Source organism: Equus caballus, chromosome 22 (genome assembly GCF_041296265.1).
Source record: "Equus caballus isolate H_3958 breed thoroughbred chromosome 22, TB-T2T, whole genome shotgun sequence".
In the NCBI taxonomy this organism is placed as follows: domain Eukaryota; kingdom Metazoa; phylum Chordata; class Mammalia; order Perissodactyla; family Equidae; genus Equus; species Equus caballus.
The window spans coordinates 25,883,845-25,908,259 of NC_091705.1; the positions used below are offsets into that span (position 1 = coordinate 25,883,845).

Consider the following 24,415-nt stretch of genomic DNA (forward strand, 5'->3'; position numbering starts at 1 on the left):
CTGGGCTCCAAACTGGTGAACCCCAGGCCGCCGAAGTGGGGTGTGTGAACTTAACTGCTGCACCAGCAGGCCAGCCCCCAGCCTGCCCATGTTTGAGAAGCTTGTAGCTTGGCTTTTTTAGGATTCTGAGGCAAAGGGACATGGCTCTGATCTTTGGGCAAGCCCTTGGAGCACCAGCCCAATTTGGCAAAACGGTCGAGTTTATAGAATCATGTTCTTCATTTCTCTCCTTCATTCCACATACTACATACTACTTCCTTAGTGACTGGCTTCTTTAGACAGAGTGTATTTGTTCTCCACTGTGTCAAAGTCCACACCGTTTCCTCTTGTCTCTTTGATACCCAAGTCCATTACCAGTTGCTATTTATCACCAGGTTAGCACTTTTTTTCTTTGAAACACTTGGTCACCTATACTCATTTTTGCTCCCTGCTTTGTCTCTATGGGTCAACCCAGCTCTAGATCGAACTCTCTAATATTGAAGGGACTTTACCCAATTACAATGCTCTTAATCCTCTGGAACTAGATGAATTATCTTCATTTTACTCGGAACTTTTGGTGCCCTTATTGGCTAGTAAGTCTGTCTCCTGGCTTGTTTTAGGAGTTCACAAGGACAGGAAACTAGTTAAGGCTCAGTGAACCTTGTCCTTGTAAAGTTGTATTTTTTTGCAGTCTCTAATACACACATGCTGGGGCGAAGTGGGTCTGATGCCTCATGAAAGAAACCACAACATCTAATACGAATCAAAACTGTTTTACCTGTGAGTTAGTACCTAGTCTTTTCTCCTGCTAGCTGCAATGAGCATGAGCTCCTGTGTGTTGAAAGTAGGAAACTTTCTAAGTGACTCTTCTTGTTGCCTATTCCCTTTGGCTTCTTGTAATTACTGTAACATCCACATCCAGTGTGTGGAGTGCCATGGTAATTTCCATGACAACTGATCATGATTTCCCAGATAAAGGGAGGAAGCTAACAAGTGTTAGGAACTTGAAAAGGATATTGGAGTAACTTCTTGTGATGCTAGTAGAATTTTGAGCTGGAGAGGACTTTTCAGCAGTAACTGCCTAATTAAACCTTTTGCTTCTACAGACAAGGAAACAGAAGTTCAGAGAGGTTAAACAACTTGCCTAGGGGGTCACTAGGTTGTGGAATGTACTTGAGAGCCTCAGCTTCATTTTTCTTTTGTGCCTCCTATTCTATATGGCTTCTTTCCATTATATCCCACTGGACCATGAGCTCCACAGAGGCAGGAACCATGTCTGTCTTGTTAAGTAATGTTTTCCCTTTGCCTACCATAGGACATAAATATTTTTTGAGTGAATGGATAAACTGTGTTGGAGTTTCTCAAACTGGGATATTTGGCTGCATATTGGATGATAACATGAAATCACAGGATAAAATATCTATCTTCCTGAAGTGTCAATATACTCAGGTTTTTTTGGAGTTAGATTAGTTTAAATATTATAACTAGTAATTTAAAAGCTTACTCTTACATTAAATTATGTTATGGAATGGATAAGTTAGCATGAACTTTTTAGATAAAATGAGAAGGCTTCAGATAAATTACAGGATTATAATAGGCCCTTTGACCTTTACCCCAGAGGGTCTAGTGTTGCCAGATCTCTGATATTTTTAAGAGAAGCTAGAAATCTAATAATAATAAAAAAAGAGATCTGATTTTAAATGTTGGCACTTAACTCTGAGGTTTTTAAACAAACGTGTTTGGGTCATACAAAACACATCCTTGGGCCTAAGCATCTGTTTGTGTCCTGTGAGATAAACAGGTCTGGGCAGGAACTAAACTTTGGATAGGGCCAAAAGGATGATGGTGTCAGGATGGCTTCCATTCTGAGTCTGGCTCATTCTTGGCTTCAAACTGGCCATAGCTCGGAGTATAAAGCATGAATTTAAGACTTGATAGGTTAGAAAAATTCCCACATTACACATCACCCTCTGTGGGAAGCAGCTTCTGTAAACTCACAGGCTATCTTGGTCCTTAGAGAGTGTCGTGTTTATTCCCCTTGTTTTGCAGACGTAACTAAGGTCCAGAGAAGGAAGCTGAACTTTCCTCTAGCATCCTAAGCAGCAGTCATAGGTCGTGGGCAGGCCCTGCTCCACACTCTTATGTTTCGTGCTTTTGCCTCACACCCTCTTAGGGCATGGAGCAAGGGGCTTCTAGCATACTTTAGGATGGTTGGTAGAGCTGGGTGAACTTCACTTCTCAGTACAGCTCTATCATCCTGAGCAAAGGGAGGGCTGAGGTGGGAATTAGTAATGTGCTCAGCCTCATCTTCATACAGAGGGTCTATTTTTGTCACTAGCAGCAGATTGACCTTATTTTTTCTAACTAGAAAGATGTAGAGGACAACTCAGCCACAAAGAGCCTCAGTGCCAAGATAGACCTGTCCCTCCTTGAGCCTTCCTGCCTCTTCTTTTCCTCTTCTGTCTCCTCCCCTCCAACTCTTGCCTCCTTGAGTGCTACTGCCCTCCTTCTTCATCATTGCCCCACCCTTTTTTTCCCCCTCCCCAAAGCCCCAGTACATAGTTGTATATCCTAGTTGTATGTCCTTCTAGTTCTTCTCTGTGGGATGTTGCCTCAGCACGGCTTGATGAGTGGTGTGTAGGTCTGCTCCCAGGATCCGAACCGGCGAACCCCTGGCCTTGGCAGTGGAGCATGCAAACTTAACCACTACACCGGTCGGCTGGCTCCCCCCCGGCCCTCCCTTTTATCCTTTGTTTTTCTTTCAGTGTTGTCCTTCTCTGTGGGAAATTCTTGTAAGGCCACTGCAGTAGACAGAGTCTGGAATTGGACCTGTTTTCCAGGGTTTTTGAGGGGACTTGCTTTAAAGTAGGGCAACTAAATAAGGGAGATTGGATGTCTTTAAACTGCCTTGCTTTTTCTCCACCCCTACCCCAGGTAAAGCATAAAAATCTCAACTCTGGGCTTAGCTACAAGACTCATATAATCTGGTGCCACCTCAGTTTACTGCCTTCTTTCAACAGCACAGTGCTTAACACCCAGTTTCCCTGTGCTCCTGCTCAGTACAATGACTTTATTTTGACTATTCCCTCTTGAGTAGAAAGCTCTCTCAGATCCTTGCCCCCTTTACCTGACAAACTCCTATTCGTCATTTCAAACCAGTTTAAATGCCACCTCCTAAATGAAGCTTATCTGATGATTCTATAAGCAGAGTTAATTTTGATCTTCTCTGTACTTTGCTCTACTTCTTGAGTTGTACTCTGGTGATGTATCACACCTGAATCTACTCTCATTCATGAAATTGAGACCTTATGAGCCAGGGGACAGTGTGTTACTTATCTGTGTTTCCCTTGTGTCTCTGTAATAGGCCTGGCACAAATAGTACTTGCAGAATGAATGACAGAAATGTATGTATACCGATACCCAGGGTATAAGGTTGAATGTTGGGGCCCGCCCCGTGGCCAAGTGGTTAAGTTCTTGCGCTCTGCTTCGGCGGCCCTGGGTTTCGCTGGTTCGGATCCTGGGCATGGACATGGCACAGCTCGTCAAGCCATGCTGAGGCAGCATCCCACATGTCACAACTAGAAAGAACCGCAACTAAAAATATACTATGTTACCAGGGGATTTTGGGGAGAAAAAGGAAAAAAATAAAATCTTAAAAAAAAAAGTTGACTGTTAATTGCTACAGGTGAAGTATGATAAAGTGCTCTGGAAGTTTAAAGGAGTTTTTTTCTTTTAAAGATTGACACCTGAGCTAACAACTGTTGCCAATCTTCTTTTTTTTTTTCTTTTTGTTTTTTCTCTCCAAATCCCCCCAGTCCATAGTTGTATATTTTAGTTGTGAGTCCTTCTAGTTGTGGCATGTAGGACGCTGCCTCAACATGGCCTGATGAGTGGTACCATGTCTGCGCCCGGCATCCGAACCCTTGAAACCCTGGGCTGCCGAAGCGGAGCATACGAACTTAACCACTCGGCCACAGGGCCGACACTTTTACAGGAGTTTTTGAGAGAGAACTTCTAACTGGGAGAAATCTTGGAAGCTTCTAGAAGCTATAGCATTTGAATATGTCCTTGAAGATTCAGGAGTTCAGTTTGGCAAAGATGGTAGGAAGAACATTCCAGATGGAGGGAATGGTTGGAGTAAATGCAATGAGGAAGTACAGAGGTTAGGCCCCACCTGCTAATCCACCCATCCCCTCAGCCAGAATTCCTGCTAGAATGTGTGCTAAATTTCTAGGCCAGTCTAAAGAAATTTCTCCTGTGTTTTCTAACTTTTTTGTTTTTTTGTATTCTTCTTCTTTTTTTCCCTTCTTCCTGTGTCTTTTGACCCACTTGCCTTTTATTTTTGGTTTCTTCTCAACCCTTTTCTTTCGTCTTCCCATTTCTCCAGTTCTTTTTTTTTTTTTTTTAAACTTTATCGTTTACCTTTCTTTGCCTACTTTCTTCTTTCTTGCCCTCTTCCCCAGGTAACCCAGGAAATCTGGGCCTTTGGGTTGGGATGTGAATCAGCTGTACAATATTTGACTCCAAGTGACACCTCCCCTTGTGAAGCTGAGAAGTAATTGTGGCATAATTGCTTCTCATCTGTCTCTTATGTTTTATTGGCATTGACTTTTTTAAACCTCCCACGATGCTGGGGGTGTCGTTATCATTTTATTTTTTTTAGTAGTTGTCAGAATGTCAATTTTAATGAGAAGTTTCTGCAGACAGGCCTGCCCTTGAGTGGTATGAGCCTTCAGGCAAAGCCAGGGCTGGATGAGTCAGAAATGCTTATGAATCTGTTTTCTCACACATAAAGATGTCTAGGCTACACGGACACACACACTCCTTCCTATCCCTGCGGGTTTCTGTGCTTTGCAACACATACACACACAATTGAGTCATAAAGGTACGCACATTTCTTCTCTTCCACACACATCCGTACTGTCTCCCTTACACCTTCAAGTTATCTACTTCCTCCTCCTGCCGTGTACCCACACGTTTATCCTCCTATACCCCCGCTCCCACTGTTTTCTGCCCAGATACCCAGAATTGTGTATGCTAAGAAAGTATCTGCCAGCCTGTCTCAGACACCATGCTGTCCACTCCCTTACATATCCACACAAGTCCTACCTTACATGCAGGTACTGACATCTGCCCCCACCCCAGGTCCTGCACTTGAGTATCACACCGTCTCCCACTATTCCTTACACGCCTCTCCATAAGTATTTCTAATCTTTAAAAGAGACAGTTTATTTTGAGACTAGTTTTGAAAGGAAATGACTTTGCTGATTGCCGAAGTGGACTGTTAGGAAGTCTGAACCGTTTATGACAGATCCTTCAACTAAGGCCCCTAGAATAACCCTGTTATGGTGGGGGTGGAGGGAGGCTGGATCAGGCAATAGTGGGTTGCTTCTAAATGACACTCTTATGACCCAAGGTAGATTTGAACCTAGGTCCGAACCCAGTGTTGTGATTTCAGGGCTCATTTCTATTGGAAGATGATCATATACTTAGCAAAAGAGCCAGACCTACTGCATATGTTCCAAATCAGACTGTCTGGGGTGGGGCCTAGAAAACTATGTTTAATCAGTTCCCTGAGTTCTTTTGTTGTATAGCCTGCTTGGGGAACACTTATTGCGAGGAAAGAACTACAAGTAAGAAGATCTGCATTATCTTTGTGTACCATCATGGACAAGTTTTCTTTTCTGGACCTCAGCTTTCTCAACTGTAATGTAACAAAGCTTGTGCTTATAAGGCAGCCCTTCAGCTCTAAAATTTCATGCTGCTGTATGGTGAATTCAGTTTGGGATCCTTTTCTACCACAAAAGTGTCAGTTCTCTGGGTCTACCCTGGGCAGGGCATTTCAGGCTTTGGCCAGAGGCAGCAGAGGCACCCAAGCCCTGACCTTTTGTGGGAAGCACTGACACAGCTCCTCATTAGAAATGCATCGATATGGGCCTGCAGCCAGGTGTGGGGAGCCTGGGAGGAGACCTGAGGAGTGCTCCTAGCTGGGGAGACTCTGATTATCATGAAATGGAACTGGTTACACTTGTCAACCCAACAGTTCTGGTATAGCCGTCTTCCCCTGGGACCAGCAGGCAGGGCTGTCCTGAGCAAATGGGGAAATGGTTAACTTGTATCTACTTTTGATATGTTTTTCTCACCTTTATAAACTCATGCATAGTATGATGATTGGTACCTAGTACAGGCCCCCTCCTCAGGTGGAAAAATCACTTACTGAATACGTACTAAGTGTTAAATATTGGGTTAAGCCACTTTGTGTGTTTATTTCCTGTAACAATCTACTGGGATAGGTTGGAAAAGGAAACGAGCTCAGAGAAGTTCAGTGACTTGGCTGCCCTGTGTCATGTAGCATGTTCTCTGTTGTATTACACTACAACATTTCTGAGTGTTTGCAACACTGATTCCAAGCTGATGAATTGTGTTCTATGATGGCTGTCCCTTACCCTTCTACAGGCTGAACTGGAGCTCAAGCCCTCTCCCTCAAGCTCTTCGAAGACTGGGGGAAATTCTTTAAAATCAGTGGTGAGGAGGATGGGGGGAGATGCTCTGCTTGCTTTTGCTGTCTCATTTCTTTTCCAAGGACCTAAAGCGTGAACAGGTTCTAATGGGAGAGATCAGTCATCATTTGGGATCAATGGGAGGGCTTCCTCCTGCATGGAGTGCAGAGTCAGGTTTCTGAACTGGCCCTGTGCGGGGAGGGGGAAGGGATTCCATAACTGGATGTTTCTAGGCATTGTAGAACCTAAGGGCTTAGCATGTTCAGCTACCAGTATAGTCAGACCAAATTCCCCCTATAGTTGGTCATTCAACCAGTATTTATTGAGTATCTCCTGTGTGTCAGGGCTTGTGCTAGTGCTAAGGATTCCCTGATGAAGACTCAGTCTCTGCCCTGAAAGACCTCACAATCTAGCATCGGAGTCAAATAAGGAAACAAACCACAGTGTTCTATGTGTGTGCCTTACTAGAGGCATGTGCAAGGGACTCTGATTACAGAGGCATGAAGGTGGGCTTTCCTGGGGGAGGTAACTTTGATCTGTGCTTTGAAGGAGGAATAAGAGTTGAGGCAGGCAAGGCAAGGAGGGCACTCTAGACCAGGGAACTAGAACAGATGTCTCCAGGAACTCTTGATAAAGGGGTGGACGTTAGAGCACTCCCTAACAGGTAGCAAATCAGATTGACAGCCCTAGACTTAGGGCTGTAATAGTAGCCATTGAATGGCAGAAACACCAGCAGCAGGTGGGGAGGAGGTGGGTTTATTAGCAGGTACAGACTGAAACGTAGTTTCAGGGAGGAAACCAAGGGAGGAAAGCTGAAGAGCAGCAGCCCTCTGTCCTCTGGTCTAAGACTGCAGAGGTGCTGGGGGTTCTTGCCAGTGGTTTGAAACCTCGTCTGGCCCAGGCACATGGCTTTGCTTCTCTGTTGGCAAAATTTTCTGCTCCACTCAGCCTGCCCCTCCTTTCTGTGTTCTTTTTAAAAAAGAAATTAATGGAATCTATTCAAAATACCCCTGAAATGAAATTACATTTTTAACTCTAATTACCCTAATTAAAACTTGACAGCCGTAATCCTGAAATGGCAGATATGCTAAGTACCCCATGCCTGTGACAAGCTCACTTACCCAGATGGAATGTTGTTCTGTTCTGGGCTTAGGAGAAAAATTCTTTTGTGTGTTTGTTTTGTTTTTCCCCATCAGCAATTTAGTCTTTGGCCTCATATCTTCCCCAAGCTGAGATAGCCATACTTGTGGGCTACAGGCTTGCCCAGGACCCTTAATCTCAGTAGAGATCCCTTTGCATCCAGAGGTGATGCTCCTCGTGATTCTTACCACATATCTTTGAGTTCTTTCTTCATTTTAGGTCAGACTTCACGCCCTTAGCCTTTCCCTGAGTGAAATCCCTTGCCTTTGGTGACCAAGGATCTGTGCTAGAGGGCTGTCTGTTGATCTAGGGCTAAATCTGGATTTGGGATCAGTTTATGGCTGGTATTAAGGATACAGTTTGAGGTCAGGGACAAGGAGCTCTGAAAATAGGATTCCTCTTCCTTCGCATATCTCAGCACAGACTAGAGCCACCTAATGAAATGCCTGGTCTTGGCCCCTACATTAACTAGTTACCTGGCCAGCCCCAAGAAACATGATGGGGAGGGAGAGAGGGCAGCCCTAGAAGCAGACTAAAGGCTTCATTGATGCTGTGAGTCATCTCATGGTTCTGTTAGAATCAAAGTTCCCCATGTTCTAGTGACCTCCTCTCAGCCTAAATGCCTGTTCAGTCAGCAGACACTGGGTGCTATGTTAAGTACTGCAAGGGATACAGAGTTGAATAAGACACAATCCCTGCCCCTGAGAAGCTTAGAATTGTGGGGGAGTGGGGAGGCAGTGGTGGGTGACTGACAGCCATATGTATGACTTATTTTGTAAGGCAGAACAAGCAAAGACTTCTCACAGGTGTTGGCATTTGAGCTTGTCCCTGAATAGGTAATATTGGCGGAGAAATGGAGAGGGCATTGCAGGTGTTAGGGAACAGCATGGGGAAAGGTAGGAAGTTGCCAGGTGATAGCCCACTGTGGCTGGAGTATAGTGTGCAGGGAAGGATTTGGTAGAGGATGAGGGTAGAGATTAAACTTTATCCTGTAGGCAGAGGGGATGCATTGAGGGTACAGGACTGTGATATGAATGCGTATGATGGGAGACAGGATGTTTGAGACAATAGGTTAGAATAGGTGTCAGCAGACTGTGGCCTGTGGGCTGAATCCAGTCTGCTGCTGCTTTTCATAAAGTTATACTGGAATACAGCCACACTTGTTTATTCATCTATGGACTGCTTTCATACTACAGTGGCAGAGTTGAATACTAGAGACTCTTACTAGCCCATAAAGCCTAAAATACTGTCTGGCCACGTACAGAAAGTTTGCTGACCTCTTGAGTTAGAAGGTAATTATGAAAGTTTTCTAAGAAAAGATAAATGTCAGGACTAGGCCTGAAGTGGATTGGAGGTTTGTCAAATGAGACTTTTCAGAAGGGACAGCATGATTTAGTGGAGAATGCCTGCCCTCCCTACCTCTCAAAACTTTGTAATGGTCAAATTTGCTGAAAGTCACCATGGTCACAAAAAAAAACACAGGATGTAGTCAAGTCCTGATTTGCCCTTATTATCTGTGTGACCTTGGGCAAATCATTTAACTTTGCAGAAGTTGAAGTGAAAAAAGAAGAGACTCAATCAGAGTCGCAGAGCTCTTATTCTGCCACTTCAGTATACTTCACCCCCAGTTTATAAGTCTGAGGACCATCTAATGGAAAGACAAATATCCTAGAAAACCTGGAACATAGTTTGAATTGGGAAGTTGGAGATAGGTGGGCGGAAGCTTTTGAACACCCGGAGCAGCTGGTGTTGTGGGAGAGGGGGCTCATGATGCTTTGAGGACACCCTGTACTCTCCCCCTCCCCTAAGTGCTGGCATTTGTTCTGGCCAGGTTGAACTTATTTCTACCCTTCAACTTCCAGAGCATATTAGGCCCCTGCAAAACTAAAGGCTGGATGTATTTCTCAATCACTTTTCCCAGCCAGAAACTGCGTAAGTACCACTTGACATCCCTTGTGCGTCTCTCCGTGCCACTACACTGAACTCCCTATGCCTCACTCTTTTTCCTAGAACATTGCATCTATCTAGCCTGTAGGACAGAAAAACCACTAGATGAAGAGGCCACAGTGGTCAGTTCCAAACTCGTTTCTCCCTTCAGCTTACTGTGTGACCTCAGCCAATTTGTTTCATGTTTCTGGCCCTTCTGTAGGCTCCAGTACAAATGACTTTAGCCGCTCCTTGGAATTTCGGATTTCTTCTCTAAGACCCCAACTTCGGATCACAGCCTTTTCTCTTTTTTCTTTCCCCCCATATTCCCCACTCCTTTAAATCTAGAATATTACTATATGCCCACGCCTCTTTTCTTGAAATTTACTACCTTTGTGAAGAGAGTAGTCATATCTCTAGCTGTTTTTACTGGCGGGGTTCCAGGAGTTGGCACTCAGTCTAATTACTGGAGTGGAACAAATCCTGGGGGTCAGGTTCAGCTGATCCTAGAGGTTCAGCAAGGCATGATGTCTCTAGGATGGGCAGTCTAGTTCAGTACAGGAAAACACTTGGCCCTGGGCATCCATGATACAGTAGAGGAAAAAGGGCCAGGTACTGATTGAAGCAATTTACATACTTTTCTTTCATTTATCTCATAATTCTGAGATAGGTGATATCCCTCTGTTACAGATGTGGGAACTTAGTTTTACAGGATCATTCAGTAGACAGTAACTGACTCATTGAGGATACAGGGAAACAACTAACTATTCCCTGTTCCCAAGTAGGGGAGAATGGTAAAAGACACAGACGAGTAATCAGAGTGAGCAAAGTTCTAAGAGGATACATGAGAGCAGTTAAGTAACACTGCTTAAGGATACAGTGTAGGCAGCAGAGCCAAGGCTCAAATCCAGGTCAGTCTACACGCTGTTTCTACTATACCATGCTGCCTTCTCTGCAGAAGGGTGGGCAGAGTGGCAAACTCAAGTGCAAGTCCAGGCTGGCAGGCAGTCTCTGGAGAATGGCCACTGGTGGGGAGGCCTGGCCTTGGGTTCAGACCTGGGGCTTTAGTCCTTAGAGGGCCTGAGGTGTCAGGCCGGTGACTAAGGCAGGGGCTCTCATGTGGACCTGGGCCCATTTATAAAATAGAGCACATGATTTTTTGCCCTCTAGAACACGAAGCCTGGTGTTCAGCACTGGCAGTATGTTGGAATACCACAAGGAGCCCCACAGTCAACTCTGTGGTACACAACAGGGAGGAAGGGTTGATATCCAGGCCCTGTGGGTAGGGGATGGGAATTAGGGCTAAGGCTATTTTAAATATCTCCTGCCTGGAGTCAGAATTAGTTTGAGGACTGGATTTGAGTTGCTGAATCCCACCTGAAATGATAGAGCTAGGACAGACAGAGGGAAGAGATTTTAGAGGCTGACAGGAGCCAGTCTTCAGGTTAAAAAAATATGCCATATTAGATTCTACAAATTATTCCGTCTTAAAAACTTAACCATTTTATGCTCAGCACAGCCTTTGCAAATGCTGGCTTCTTTTTCCAGAGATTGTCTTTTAGGCGGGCAGGCTGTGGCTAGCTCTGAGCCCTAGGATCTTTCAGTTCTGCTGCTTCACCTTGAGTCCTCTCCTCTGAAGCCCCCGATAGTGCTAGATTCAATTTCTTCATCTTTGAAATGCAGGGATTGGACTAGCAGACTGATGTTGTAGTATCCTTTACTCAGGAGCTCCTTTATCCACCAAACCTGATGTTCATTCTTAAGGCTGACTCCGGACCCTGCCCTTGGTATCTACAGTTCTCACATAACTGAGCTGAATTTAAAATCCACAGATTCTTTTTTTGCCTGAGCATCTAATTCTGATTTTAATTTTTGGGTAAAATTGGCATTCTCTCTCAGATCCTGGCCTTCCACCCCGGAACCGGAGTTCTTGGGCTGAGGCCGCATGTGCAGAGCATTGTCATTGCTTTTAAAATACCTATTCAAAAACCGATATGTGAACTTGAAACTTTAACAGTTCCAGGCTCCACATTTAGGACACCTCCAAAGTCATTCTGTACTGTAGGAAGTCTGGATGATGTGGGAAGTGCCCTGATTGGGTGTAAGGAGACTGCTGGCCCTGCCACTGACTTTCTTCTGTGACTTGGGACAGGTCCTCTTCCCCACTCTGGTTTTACCACTTCTTCAATAAAGTGATAGGGCCTCTTCCAGCTCTGGTCTAATCAGGGACAGAAAGCTGTCTTCTACACAGTTCAGTTGCAGAGCACTGTCTGGCCTAAGCTTTGGTGTGTTGGTTACAGATTACAAAGCCTTAGATTCTTGCTTCCTACTTAGGAAAGGGAAGGGGAACCATCCAACTGTCTCATTAGCATGGAGAAAAGAAAACAATAATTACTTGTGCCTCCCTTGATGTTTCCTGTGGGCTTGGTTCTTCTAGGGAAGGAGGAGGGGAAAACGAGACAGCTTCAGCTGAGAAAAGAGAAATGCTGTTGGCTGCCCAGAAAATGCAGAGGCAAGAATAATTGTCTTGCATGTCTGTTGTATTCTCTGGACATTCCTACAGGCAGCCTAGAGACTTCTTGGATTGAGTTTCATCATTTATGGCATGTATAATGTTCTCATACATGGACATGGATTGCGCTCAAAAACCCTAATGTTACCTATCATTAAGAAACCAGCTGCCCTCCACGGCCTCCTTTTGCGACATACTGGGCATCCTGACACCTGTCTTTGTTGGGGAGTAGAGGAGGGTTTTACTGAGCCATTTTGTGACTATTTTTATTATTTTGTGAGGTCATCTGTGGAACCCCTACGGCAACACAGCCAGTTAGTTTATTATGCCAGGGCCTAGGCAGCCAAACAGTAGAGCAGGTCACAAGAGTCAAGGTCAGATATCCTTGTGAGAAGGAAGAATCTGGTAGAACTGCAAGACTGTGGGGTTTGGCCAAGGCTGGGAAAAGCAGGCCTCACAAGGATTGAGGCAATTAGAGTTTTCAGGCCAAGAGGTTAGAGGGCAGCTGGAACAGAACTAACAGATAGATTGGCAAGTGTGGCTCATGGAACCAGGGCTGTTTGCTCTGTGGCCAATCTTGTACTCCCTGCTGGATGTGGGCAGTTGTGCTGTGTACCCTTGAGTGCTGGTTGTAGCAGAAGTGGGTCTGAGGCCACCTGCAGGTAAGCTCTGCCTGATTGATCCTGGAGCTCCTGTGCTATGATTATCCTCTGTGGCTGCTCACTTTCTTTGGTTGCCACCCTGGAGGCCTAGAGAACCCAGTTTCCATTTTTCTTCCCCTCTCCCGAGGAAGATAGCACTTGAGTAATACCTCTTTCAGTCAGTCTTCCTGCAGGCCCTGGAGATTGCTCTAAACAGCAAGGATTCTGTAGGGACGTGCTATTTTTAAAAAATTTGTTTTACAAATGTAGGAGATAATTTCTTCTGTCAAAATCTCTCCTTAGTCCCCTGAAGCCCTCCCTTTCTCTTGTCCCAGGCCTTTTGCTTGGCTCCACCCTACCAAAAGCCTTTGACTTTTTCCAGGCCCCATTTCTTCCCCAAATTTTCTCTTAATTCACTTCCTGGCTCTTTCCCCCTAGTTGCCAGCTGTAAATTCCCAGTTTCTATATACTCCTGTGCAACCATTTCCCTGTTATAATTACTACTATTTTTGATGAGGAAGATTAGCCCTGAGCTATCATCTGCCACCAGTCCTCTTTTTGCTGAGGAAGATTGGCCCTGAGCTAACATTTGTGCCCATCTTCCTCTGTTTTATATGTGGGATGCCTGCCACAGCATGGCTTGATAAGCAATGTGTAGGTCTGTGCCCGGGATCCAAACCTGCAAACCCTGGGCCACTGAAGCAGAGCTTGTGAAGTTAACCACTACACCACTGGGTCGGCCCTTCCCTATTATTTTTTTGATGGAATGCTCCAAAATAATAGCCTGGCCCAGGAGAAGGCGTACTTCTTTTCAGACTAACTTGCAGTCATCTGGGCCACAGTAAAGTCCTTCCCAGAAATAGGGACAGTGTACACACCCAGGGCATTGTACATGCTCATTCTTGTGAAGGTGTACCCAGTATAAGGTGTTTTGATCAGGTATTTGAATTCAGCCCATGTACCTCTTATGGCTTCTTGCCTGTTTGTTACAGTCGTAGAACATCTTGTCCTTTAGGGTGTGTTATCCAGTTTGACAAAAGGCCCTGTCTCCTCTCTTAACTGCAACAATGGGCCGAGAGCCCCTTGTTAGGGCCTGGTGAGTCAAGTCTACAACTCTGGAACTTGTTGGTGCACTTGCATTCTACCCCTGCCCATCTTTTCCCCAGGCATGCAAAACCAACAGTTGCTTCCTTAAGTGTAAAATGGGAGAATTTGGTTCATTTCCTAAAAGTTGATTATTGGTGCCTGCTTTAATATGCGGGACGCTCCTTATTTTTGAACACGAGAAAGTGCAAGGTATATAGTAGAAAGAACACAGTCAGACCAGGGTTCCGGTAAGTTCAGTTTCCCAACTGTATGGTTTTAGACAAGTTGCTTTGCTTCTCTGAGGCTCAGTTTCCTGTTGTAAGATGGGGATAATTCTATTGACTTCAAAAGGTTTTTAGGAATAAATGAGAATAATTAAGGCTTTGGGCATCGGGAATGATACATAAAAATGCAAACGTACATGTCTTTCCTTTCTTTTAGGCCTTTTTATTGCTTCCGATTCATCCTTGTGTGGTATTTAAATGGAACAATAATACCACCTATCATTGAGTCACTTATGCAAGGTCCCAAGCTCTAAGGGCTTTCCCATGCTGTCTCATTTATTTCTCCCAAGAACACATTTATGAAGCGGGAACCTTTTTTAAACAAATGTGGAAAACTGAGGCACAAGCTCATGAAGCCAGTAAGAGACAGAGCTGGGATTCAGACCGAGGTTTCTGATTCTAGAGCCTGCGTGTTAACTAATGATCACTAAATTGGTCATTATTACTTTCTTTTTCTTTTCCTGAGCAATATGTGACTTATAGTGGTTCTTATTTTCTCTCTACTTGGACTTGTTGGGATTTGTGTGAATGTAGTTCTTGAGCTTTTTTAGTCTCGGTTGTTGCCTGACTGTCTTTTGATGGAGGTACAGACAGTGACATTGTTAGCCACAGCTCTTCCTAATTCTTTCATTTAGAGCAGATCCCTTCAACTGAAAGGTGGTACAGCCCTCTTTTTTTTTTTTTTTTTCTTTAGAGACCCTCCCCTCATTCCTTCTTTACTGTTCATGTCAAACCAACTAGATTCAAGCAGTTAAACTTCTTGTCAATCTTGTTTGATTCATCAGAAGATCCTTCAGAAGAGCAGATGCTGTCACTCTCAATTTATAGATATGGAAACTAAGGTCCAGGAAAGTAAAATGACTTGTCCCAGGTCATATGGTGAATTAGAGGTAGAACTGGAACTAGCCTTTAGGTTTTCTGACTCTCAGCCCAGTGCTCTCTACTAATTTAGTAAGAAGGAAAGATATATGTGTATAATATGCAGGGTTAACAGCATAACACCTAGCCCAGTGCCTGGTGCGTAGTAGCCCATGTCTTTCTGTTACCCTGCATTAAGGCATGGCTTAAGTCCTGCTCCTTCCGTGAAGCTTCTGAGGCCACCTCTGGTCAGACTGATTTCTTTCTCCACTTTTACAATACATAGCACTCTTTGAACTGTTAGAGGCTGCCTAATATTGTTAGTAGTCCTTTGCAGGAAATTGACAGAGTCCCACTCTGGGCTGCAAGAAGTCTAAGGTTAAGGACTGTTCTCATTCATCCCTGCATCCTCTATAACCCCTAGCCCAGAGCTGTGACCATGACCAGCTAGGCTCAGGAAATACTTTTTGATTGATTGCATAGAAGGCTTGTATATATACGCAGTGTTTTCCAGCTGACAGAACTGTTAAAGAACTGCCTGGGAGTCTCCCATCCTAACTCTTCCCCTTTCCTTTCCTATCACATTTTTTTCACAAAATGCCTATATTGTAGGCAGGATGGGAATTATATCCCCATTTCGTAGCCGAGGAGTCCGAGGCTCAGATAGCATCCAGATCTCTTGTTAGGAGATAGATCCAGAGTAAGATAAGAGTAGCAGGAATGAGAACACAAATCTTAGCTGACTAGGTCTCCATTCTCCGGAAGCAGTAGGAATCTTTAAAAGAAGGAACAGGAGAACTGTAGTTTTGAAACCTTAGTTGATGGTGAGGGCAGAGCTGGATATAGTCACTGCCAGAGATGTTTCAGGAACATGACAGAGAGGGTGGTGAGAAAGGGTTTGGGATGACTTCATCAATTTGCTAGCCTTTGAAGATTAGGAAGAATTTGAATCTGTACAAACGAAGACCAGGCAGTCCAGATGAGACAACAGCTTAGACAAAACTGTGGGAATACTGGAAAACCCACAGTAGAGGTAAGGCAGGCAGATCATGGCATACCTAGAGAGGGAGGCTGAGGTGACTGGGAACCATGGCAGTTTTTTGAGCAGGGGAGTGGCATTAGGAACATTAGTCTAGCAGTGTGGGCCAGGTGATTGGAGCAGGCTGGGCTGGGGGAGACTCATGAAAGAGAGACTAGGGAAGAGGCTACTATAACGATCTGTTCTTGTCAATAAATTTTAAGAAATATTCCAACAGTGCAGGCAAGAGATCCTGAACCAAGAGGAAGTTGACACAGTAGGCAATAAGGAATGGTTTGGATGTAGAAACTTGTCAATTGTGGAAATGAGGGAAGTGGGGGTTAGAAAGCATGAACATTTGGAGTCTAAATACTTGTGAGAATAGTTATACTATTTACTGAACCATGTAGGCTAGGAAATAGGAGATGAGTTCAGTTTGTTGACATGTTGAATGTGAGGGTGCTGATAGTCCATTTCCCTTACCACTCACCCCCTAGTGCCTCTGCCTTTTTCCTTTGACCTGGGCCTGTAGAGATCCTTCAGTTCCATGTGTTTGCTGCTTTGTTCCAGGCCTGGTGGCCTCCCCACCCCCTGCCCCATCTCTCCACCAGTGTCTTAGAGCAACTGTCATTGTGTCTCTCAAATAAGATGTGCATGTAAGGTGCTTAGCCCCGGTACCTAGTCTATTTTCAAGTGTTCATTGAATGTTAGTGGCTATTTAAATGGCTGTTGTTGTGGTTACCATCATAGCTTTGTCATCACAGTAGCTAGAGATTAGAGAAGCCTCTGGAACTACTTGGCTCAGGAGTCTTTCAACTGGTATTCAGTAAAAAGGCTGGACTACAAGTAGGTGGAGAGGATCTCAGGCTTGGGTATGAGTGGGGACTCTCAGCCATGTCAGCTAGGACTAGAGAACGTGTTTCTGGTCTTTTTTCTTCTGTTTTTGAGAAGTAGTATAGTGTGTGGTTAAGAGGGCAAGTCCTCGAGGTTGGACTCCCTGGGTTCAAGTTCTAGCTCTACCATCTATTAGCTATGTGACTTGTGCAAATTTACTTAACTTCTGTGCCTCAGTTTCCTCACTAGTAAAATGGGGAATACACCACCACACCAGTCCTTACAAGATTGTCATAAAGATTAAATGAGTTAATACAACTAAAGGGTTTGCAACTGCCTGGCATGTACTATTATTCTCCTTGCCCCAGAGACACCTTTATCCCACATTGCAGATAATAAATAGGAGTTTCTCTGTTGTTCAGCCATCCTCACCCAACAGAGGAGGGGGTGAGGGGAGAAACCTGAAACCAATCTCAGAGTGTTTGAAAGTTTGTTGCACCTGGGTTTCAGGTTATCTAAGCCTAGAGGAACTTGACCCAGGAGTGAGACAGAGTTAGAGTTGTCCAGAAGACCCTAGTTCTGTTCCCAGTTCTGCCACTGACTTCCTTTGATCTTGGGCAAGTCACCTAACCTCTGAAGCTCAGTTTTCTCATTTGTAAAATAGAGAGTATAATTAATTCTTCCACATGTATCTAGCATCTCATTCTTCCAGTACTACATTCTAGGTATATTGACTTTCTTGTTCCTTAAGCATAACAAGCTTATTTTGCCTAAGGCCTTTGTACTTGCTATTCTCCCTCTCTGAAACACTCTTCCCTCAGATCTTTTCAGATCTTACCCTTCACTTCATTCAGGTCTTTGTCCAGTAGTCACCCCTTGGAGAAGCTGTCCCTGACCATTTTATCTAAAATAGACCTCATTCTCACTCCTTGTCATTCTTTCTTCCCTTACTCTGCTTTATTTTTCTTTATAGCACTTAGCATGACGTGAAGTTATATATTTAATCATTAACTTGTCTTTTGCTAGGATGCAGGCATGTGAAGGCAGGAACTTTAAATGCCTGCACTGACCTAAGTTTGTGCCTGTTTTGAGCAGAACCCTGACTTCTCTCTCTCTTATAGGTGAGCCCTGTTCCCAGAGGTGCTGACCCTGTAACCCAAAAGAGGAAATCGCTGGCTGAGCTCAGCCTCGGTACTGGTGAGTAAGGGTGCCTGGGCAAACTCAGACCAAGATACAGGGTAACTAGTTGGGGGCATATTTTTGCCCTTAGTATAGATAACTTACAAGTGATTGCTCTCCTACTCCATGTCTAAGATTGGCATAGGCAGCCTCCTGTACTGGGAAGAGATGGTCTGGGATCATTCGCCATGAATAAGGCAAAGCAGGTTTACTTAAGTTCCTTCTGGCTTCTGCCAGCTGCTTTCTGCTGGGGAGTATCCTGGGCCTGGCAGCTAAATCCATCCTCCCACAAGCTCTCTTAAAATGACCTCATAGCCCTTAGAGACTTTCTTGATTTCTTGACTGGAAGGAGATTCTTGACTGTGACCTACCAAGCCCATAGGTTAGCTTTAGAAAATCCTATAGTTTCAGCTGTCCTGCAGAATGTAATTGTGAACGGTGGTGAGGTTGGAATGATAGAGTAATGCTGTGTGAAGGGGAAGTCAGGAGAAGCTTAGAGGGAAGACCACAGATGGTGAGACAGGAAGGGAAGTCAACACATTAAGAACCAATTATGTTGTGGATCTCATCTAGACAAAACCCCATTTTATAGATGAGGGAATTGAAGCTCAGGAAGCTGAAATAATTTGCCCAGGGTTCACACCTAGGAATCCATAAAGCTGATGCCAGAACCCAGGTCAGTCTAACTGTAAATACCAGTTTTCTTCCTGACTTGGCAGGCTTTCCTTAGACTGCTAATCTCCCTCGGATCCAGATTTTTCTTACAAAGTTTATGAAGACAGACCTCCTTAGGGATTCAGGAAGGAGGTCCACTTATTTGAGGGACCCAGCAGGGCAGGCAGGAGTTGTGCGTCCCTTCTGAGCAATGGCATTTCTAGTGAGAGGGCCAAGAGGCTGAAAGATAGGAAGAACCTTCAAGCAGGCAGAGACCCAGGCTAAATAAGACTGGAAGGGGAAGAAAACATCTGTAATGTGTGGGATGCCATAAACACTTTGGCCAGCAAAGATAGGGACCTGGAGAGCTGGATTGGAGTTGGGAAACCTGGATTTTTATTTTCTTTCGACATTTGCCCTTGGATAATCTCCATTTACCTATTTGTAAGATTGGAGTGCCTCCCTCCACCGTCAGTGTCTGTTATGTGTACACCAATCGTGGAGGATGTTGTAGAGAATCAAATGAGAAATGCAAGTTGGAAAGCTTTGTAAATTGTAAAGCAGCATGACCAAAATGAGGGAAAGTGAGAAGGAAGCATTATAAGTATCCCTGGCATCTCAGTCTCTGACCTGTATGCCAGCCCCCTCCCCAAAGGTGTAAAAGGGAGGATTTTTTTCGTGAAATTTGCACTAAATCTTTTCCCATGCCCTCTCCTTCTTCTGCAGGCCCTACCCGATGCTCAAGCTTTCCACAAGGGAAAGAATTCCAGGGCACAGAGACAAAGCTAGGCAGCATTGGCAGCTATAATTTACAGCATGTGGGCTGCAGAGTGCAGGTTTAAATGCACTCACACAGCCTGATTCCAAGGCCACTGCCAGCACAGATATTAAAGCAGTTTTCAAGAGCCCATCCCCAGCATGTGTCTGCACTCACTGATTAGCACCACTGAGGTGTTGCTTTGTTCCCTACTGTCATCTCAGAAGAGGAAGGCTATTCTTGTTTTGGCCCTAGGTTCCCTGCTCACCCCCAACCCTACTCTTCAACTGTGAGTGAAAAAGGCACTTATGCTGTAGCCTCATATCTTATCAGAGGCCATGGTCATTCCAGTTTTCCCACCATCTCTCTCTTGCCGTCGGCCAGTGAAATCGGTCATTCTCTTCACAGTTTGTAACAATAGACATTCTGTTCTTCCCTCTTTCTGCCTGAGAATGCACACAGGAGTCTGTCCCCCAACCGGTGCTCTTGGAATCCACACTCGTCAACCTTCCCTCTTTTCTGAATCTCCAGGTTCTTGCTGCCACCTCTTTTTGTCTGGTTATTCTAAAGTTCTGTAGCTTCTGGCCTTTCCACGGCCTGGGTGCTAAGCTTGGGTCTTGTTCTTGTAACAAGTGCTCTGTGAAGAAGTTCAACTATTGACTATTTTAAAATATGAATGATTCCATGTAAGAAAGTGCATAATATAGGGATGTCCGTATAGTAGCTTATTTATCTAACATCCTCAATTTTCCAGAGCCCAACTAAAAAGCAAGAAAGAAGCAAAGCATTGTCATTCTTAAGCCCTTACACAGCACTAATTTATTGCTGTTTTTACATGTTGTTATAACAATTTAGCAATCTGATTTCTAAACATCAGTCAGATTTATAGCAGCATATAAGAAAGGGGGAGGAGCTGCTATATTAACAGCAGCTAGAGCTGAAAGCTAATAGTAAGGGAGGGGTGAAAGAAGAATGATAAGAAAGAAGTTAAAATGAGTATGGAGGCCATTTAATTTAGGGGCACTAACCCTACAGAAATCTATGTGCTTTAGTAAGGTGGCGCTAGGTAATTTTTAAGCTAGTTCTAGGTTCCTCTTGAAGGCTAGATTTATCAGAAAATGTTAAATTAATTATTTGTGGTGTCTGTTATCAGGTGCTATACTCAATGCTCTACATAAATCGATCTCATTTTCATAGCAGCTTGGGAGGTAGGTGGTAGTCTCATATAAATTACTGAGATTTGGAGAGGGACACACAAGCAGTAATTGGAAGAGCCAAGCTTAGAACCCTGAAGAGTCTGGCTCCAGAGAACTGAGTTTTTTCTATTATCCTACATTGGCTCTTTCCCTTTCACCTAAAATCTTGGTGCTTCTCAGCCTCTTGGGCCACTGGTTCCCCCCCTCTCCTTTTGTTGATTCTCCTGTACAAAAATTTTCTTTTTAAATATTCATTGATGTAGTATTTATTGCGTGTTCACTATGTGCTAGGCACAGTTTTAAGTGTTTGAAATGTAGCAGTGAAGAAAATAGTTTTCTCTCTGTAATTTAAATTCTAGTGGAGGAAAACAGGTAAACAAATGTATACATATGAAGAAAAATAAAGCAAGGCAAGGGAATAGGGAGGGAATTGCATGATGAAAGAAGGCCTCTGTGAGAAAATAAAATCTGTGCAGAAATATGCAGGAACTGAAGTAGTGAGCTGTGTGTATATCTTGGAGAATAACATTCCAGGCATAGAGTTCAGCAAGTTCAGAGGCCCTGAAACAGGAGGATGCTTATTGTGTTTGAGGCACAGGAGGAGGCCAGTGTGGCTAGAGATGAAGTGAGCAAGAGGGAGAGTAGAGTATGGAGAGGAAATCACAATGGTAGACAGGGACCCAGATCATTTAGGGCTTTATTTTGAGTGGAATAGGAAGCCACTGGAGAGTTTTGAGTAGAGGAATGACATAATCTGACATCCATTAAAAAAAAAGTCCCTCTGCCTGATTGCACTGGCTAGGATCTCCAGTACGTTGTTGAATAGAATTGGTGAGAGCAGATACTCTTACCTTGTTCCTAGTTTTAGGTTGAAAGTGTTCAGTCTTTCACCATTAAGTACAGCGTTAGCCGTAGGGTTTTTGTAGATAACTTTTATCAGGCTAAGTTCCCTTCTGTTCCTAGTTTAGTGAGCAGTTTTATTATGGATGGATGTTGGATTTTGTTTATTGTGTGGTTTTTGTCCTTTATTCTACTAAGGCAGCAGTACATTAATTGATTTTTGGGTGTTAATCCAAGCTTGTGTTTCTAGAATAAATCCCACTTGGTCACAGTGTATATCCTTTTTATATGGTGTTGGATTTGGTTTGCTAATAGTTTGTTGAAGATTTTTGTGTCTGTATTCATGAGGGATATTGGTTGGCAGTTTTCTTTTCTTGTGATGTCTTTGTTTGGTTTTGGTATCAGGATAATACTGGCCTCATAGAATGGATTGGAGAGTGTTCCCGCCTCCTCTTCCACTTGAAGCCGTGTGGGCCTGGGCTTCTCTGTTGAAGACTTTTTATTACTAATTCACTGTGTCTATTTTTCTTTGTTATAGGTCTACTCAGATTTTCTACTACTTTTTGAGTTACTTCTGATAATTTTTGTTTATGTTGTCTAACTTCTTCGCTTAAAGTTGTCCATAGTACGTACTTATAATCCTTTTAACTTCTGTAAGGTCAGTAGTGATATACCCTTTTTTATTCCTGGTTTTGGCAATTTGTATCTTCTCTCTTTTCTTCATGGTTAGTTCTAAGGATGTTGACTCTGGCAGAGAGGCAGGGTCCTGAGCCTAAGAATAAAGCCAAGAGATCAAAAATCCAAGATGGAAAACAGTAATAGATTAGGAAACCAAGGTCCATAAATTTTGTTGATCTTTTCAAAGAATCAACTTTTGGTTTCATCGTTTTTCCTAGTCCATTGATTTCTTACTTTAATCTTATCTTCTAACTTAAACTTGCTTTGAGTTTAGTTTGCTCTTCTTTTTCTAGTCTCTTAAGGCTAAGGTCATTTTTTTAAGGCACTGTGCAGCCCATACAAAACTCTTCTTCAGGCTTGACTGACCTGTGGGATGTCAGTTTGCTCCTGATGTAGTGGCCTCTGGAGAAGTATCTGGAGCCTCAGAGAGGACCTAACTCAGAAACAATGGGAGAGACAAGTGGTCTGCAATGTAATGCGTTACTAGCATGAAGAGGGGATTGGGCTAGACCTGTGGCGCTGAGTAGCCTGGATCCTGCCTGTCCTAAGTCGCCAGTGGGCAGGCGTGTGCTTCATGTGGGAGTTGAGGGAGGTGGCAGCAGGAAGTCAGGTAACACATGGAAAGCTGGAGCTCTCCAGGCTTCTGAGATTTTGCCAGAGCTGGAGGAGACAGCTGCCCACCTCACAGGCTTCAGAGCCTTCCAGATGGCTTTGGAGGCCAGTAGAATATCTCTGTTGCCTGTTCATGACTGAGATTCTAAGCAGAGATTTGTTTCCATTAAAGAAATAAGGCTTAAATGCAGATCTCATAGGTAACATTGAGGTTACCTCAATGAGCAATGCCTGGGCTTGCTAGGTACTTATTTGTAGCCTTTAGTTTCCTTATCTATAGACAAGGAATAACAGTTTCTACTCAGCCAACTTTGTGAGGCATGTTTCAAATCAGTGCTACATAAAACTATTAGATACTGTACGAATATAAGGGACTATTAATGTTAGTGATTATGGTGATAGGGACCTAGGACAGAGTCTGATAAGGTCCAGGATCAGTAGTAGTGCATCATCCTTCAAGTTGTGGAGATGAATGTCTGACCAAAGTGGACTTTGTAGCTTAGTAAGGCAGATGGTTCATTGTCTGCCAGTGTAATCATCTGATGACTCCTAGAGAATTCTATGGAGAAAATCTGAGGGAGGCCACCAGAGCAGCTCATATAAGAAGCAGCTGTCCCTGTTCTCTCCCCACCCAGGGATTTTGCCCACATTTTATTACTTTGGTTCCAGAAATAGTTGGCTTTCTTCAGGGTTGCTGTCACGGGAAAGCAGTAAGTTCCAGCTCACCTGGGGGGAAGGAGCAGTGTGCAAAAGGCTCTGAGTCCCTCCTTCCTTCCCCAGTTTTCATTAAAACTAAAGAGGATCTTTCTGTCTCTCTGAAGCAGCAGGCCAGACAGAAGAGGGACTGACAGGTCCTATAGGTCAGATCAGCTGGAGGGCAGTTCTAAGGATGTTGACTCTGGCAGAGAGGCAGGGTCCTGAGCCTAAGAATAAAGTCAAGAGATCAAAAATCCAAGATGGAAAACAGTAATAGATTAGGAAACCAAGGTGCATCGGCAACTATGGTGCTAGAATCCTGAAATGAGTAGAACATGAATAAAGGTGACTTATGATCCATTGGGGCAGATGCAGAAACAAAACAAAACAGAACTATCCTACAAAAGACCACATTAACACAAAAGCAGAAATTGCTTCTTTTGAATTGTCATTTTTTATAATCTGAGTCTCCACTCTCTGCCACTGCCCTCATTGCCCCGCCCCCCTCATCTCCCCAGTTAGCATAATCTGTCAAGAGTTACTGTAATAAGTGCTTAGGACAAGGGACGAAAGTTACCTATGGTATAACTGATGTTTGGGAAGGTTAATTAACTGCGTCTTTCCCACCATTCTGTATATTCTTAGAAACCTTAAGCCATATGATGCTGGAGAAACAGAGGAAACTCTAAAGCCAAAGGTTTGAATCCTTGCTCTGACATTTATTTCTATGTGGACTAACCTCTCTGAATTTTAGTTTTCTCATCTGCAAAATGGAAACAATAATGTCTGTATGGTTGTTGTGATGCTAATAGGAGATGATGAAAAAAATGCCTGGCCTGGATTGGTGTTCGTCCACCAGTGATTGAAATAAATTCTGATACCATGTGTTCAGTATTAGATTGTAGTAGAAGGTGAGTATTGTGACCCAGGCTCTTAACCCTATTGTACTAACTCAACCTTGGGAAAACGTTTAATGCCTGAGTTTCCTCAGCTCTAAAAAGAAGAAATGAGGTAGAAAGTGGATC

The 24,415-nt window shown here is 43.9% G+C and overlaps 1 protein-coding gene across 10 annotated transcripts in view; it reads left to right on the forward strand.

Annotated features, from left to right (window-relative positions):
* RALY (RALY heterogeneous nuclear ribonucleoprotein) overlaps positions 1–24,415 on the forward strand; it is a 77,845-nt gene that overhangs the window by 14,810 nt on the left and 38,620 nt on the right. For all 10 annotated transcript variants that reach the window (XM_070247325.1, XM_070247332.1, XM_070247321.1 and 7 more), the window contains exon 2: positions 17,900–17,975. The gene's annotated coding sequence lies outside the window, so the exon portion shown is untranslated. The remainder of the gene's footprint in view (positions 1–17,899; positions 17,976–24,415) is intronic.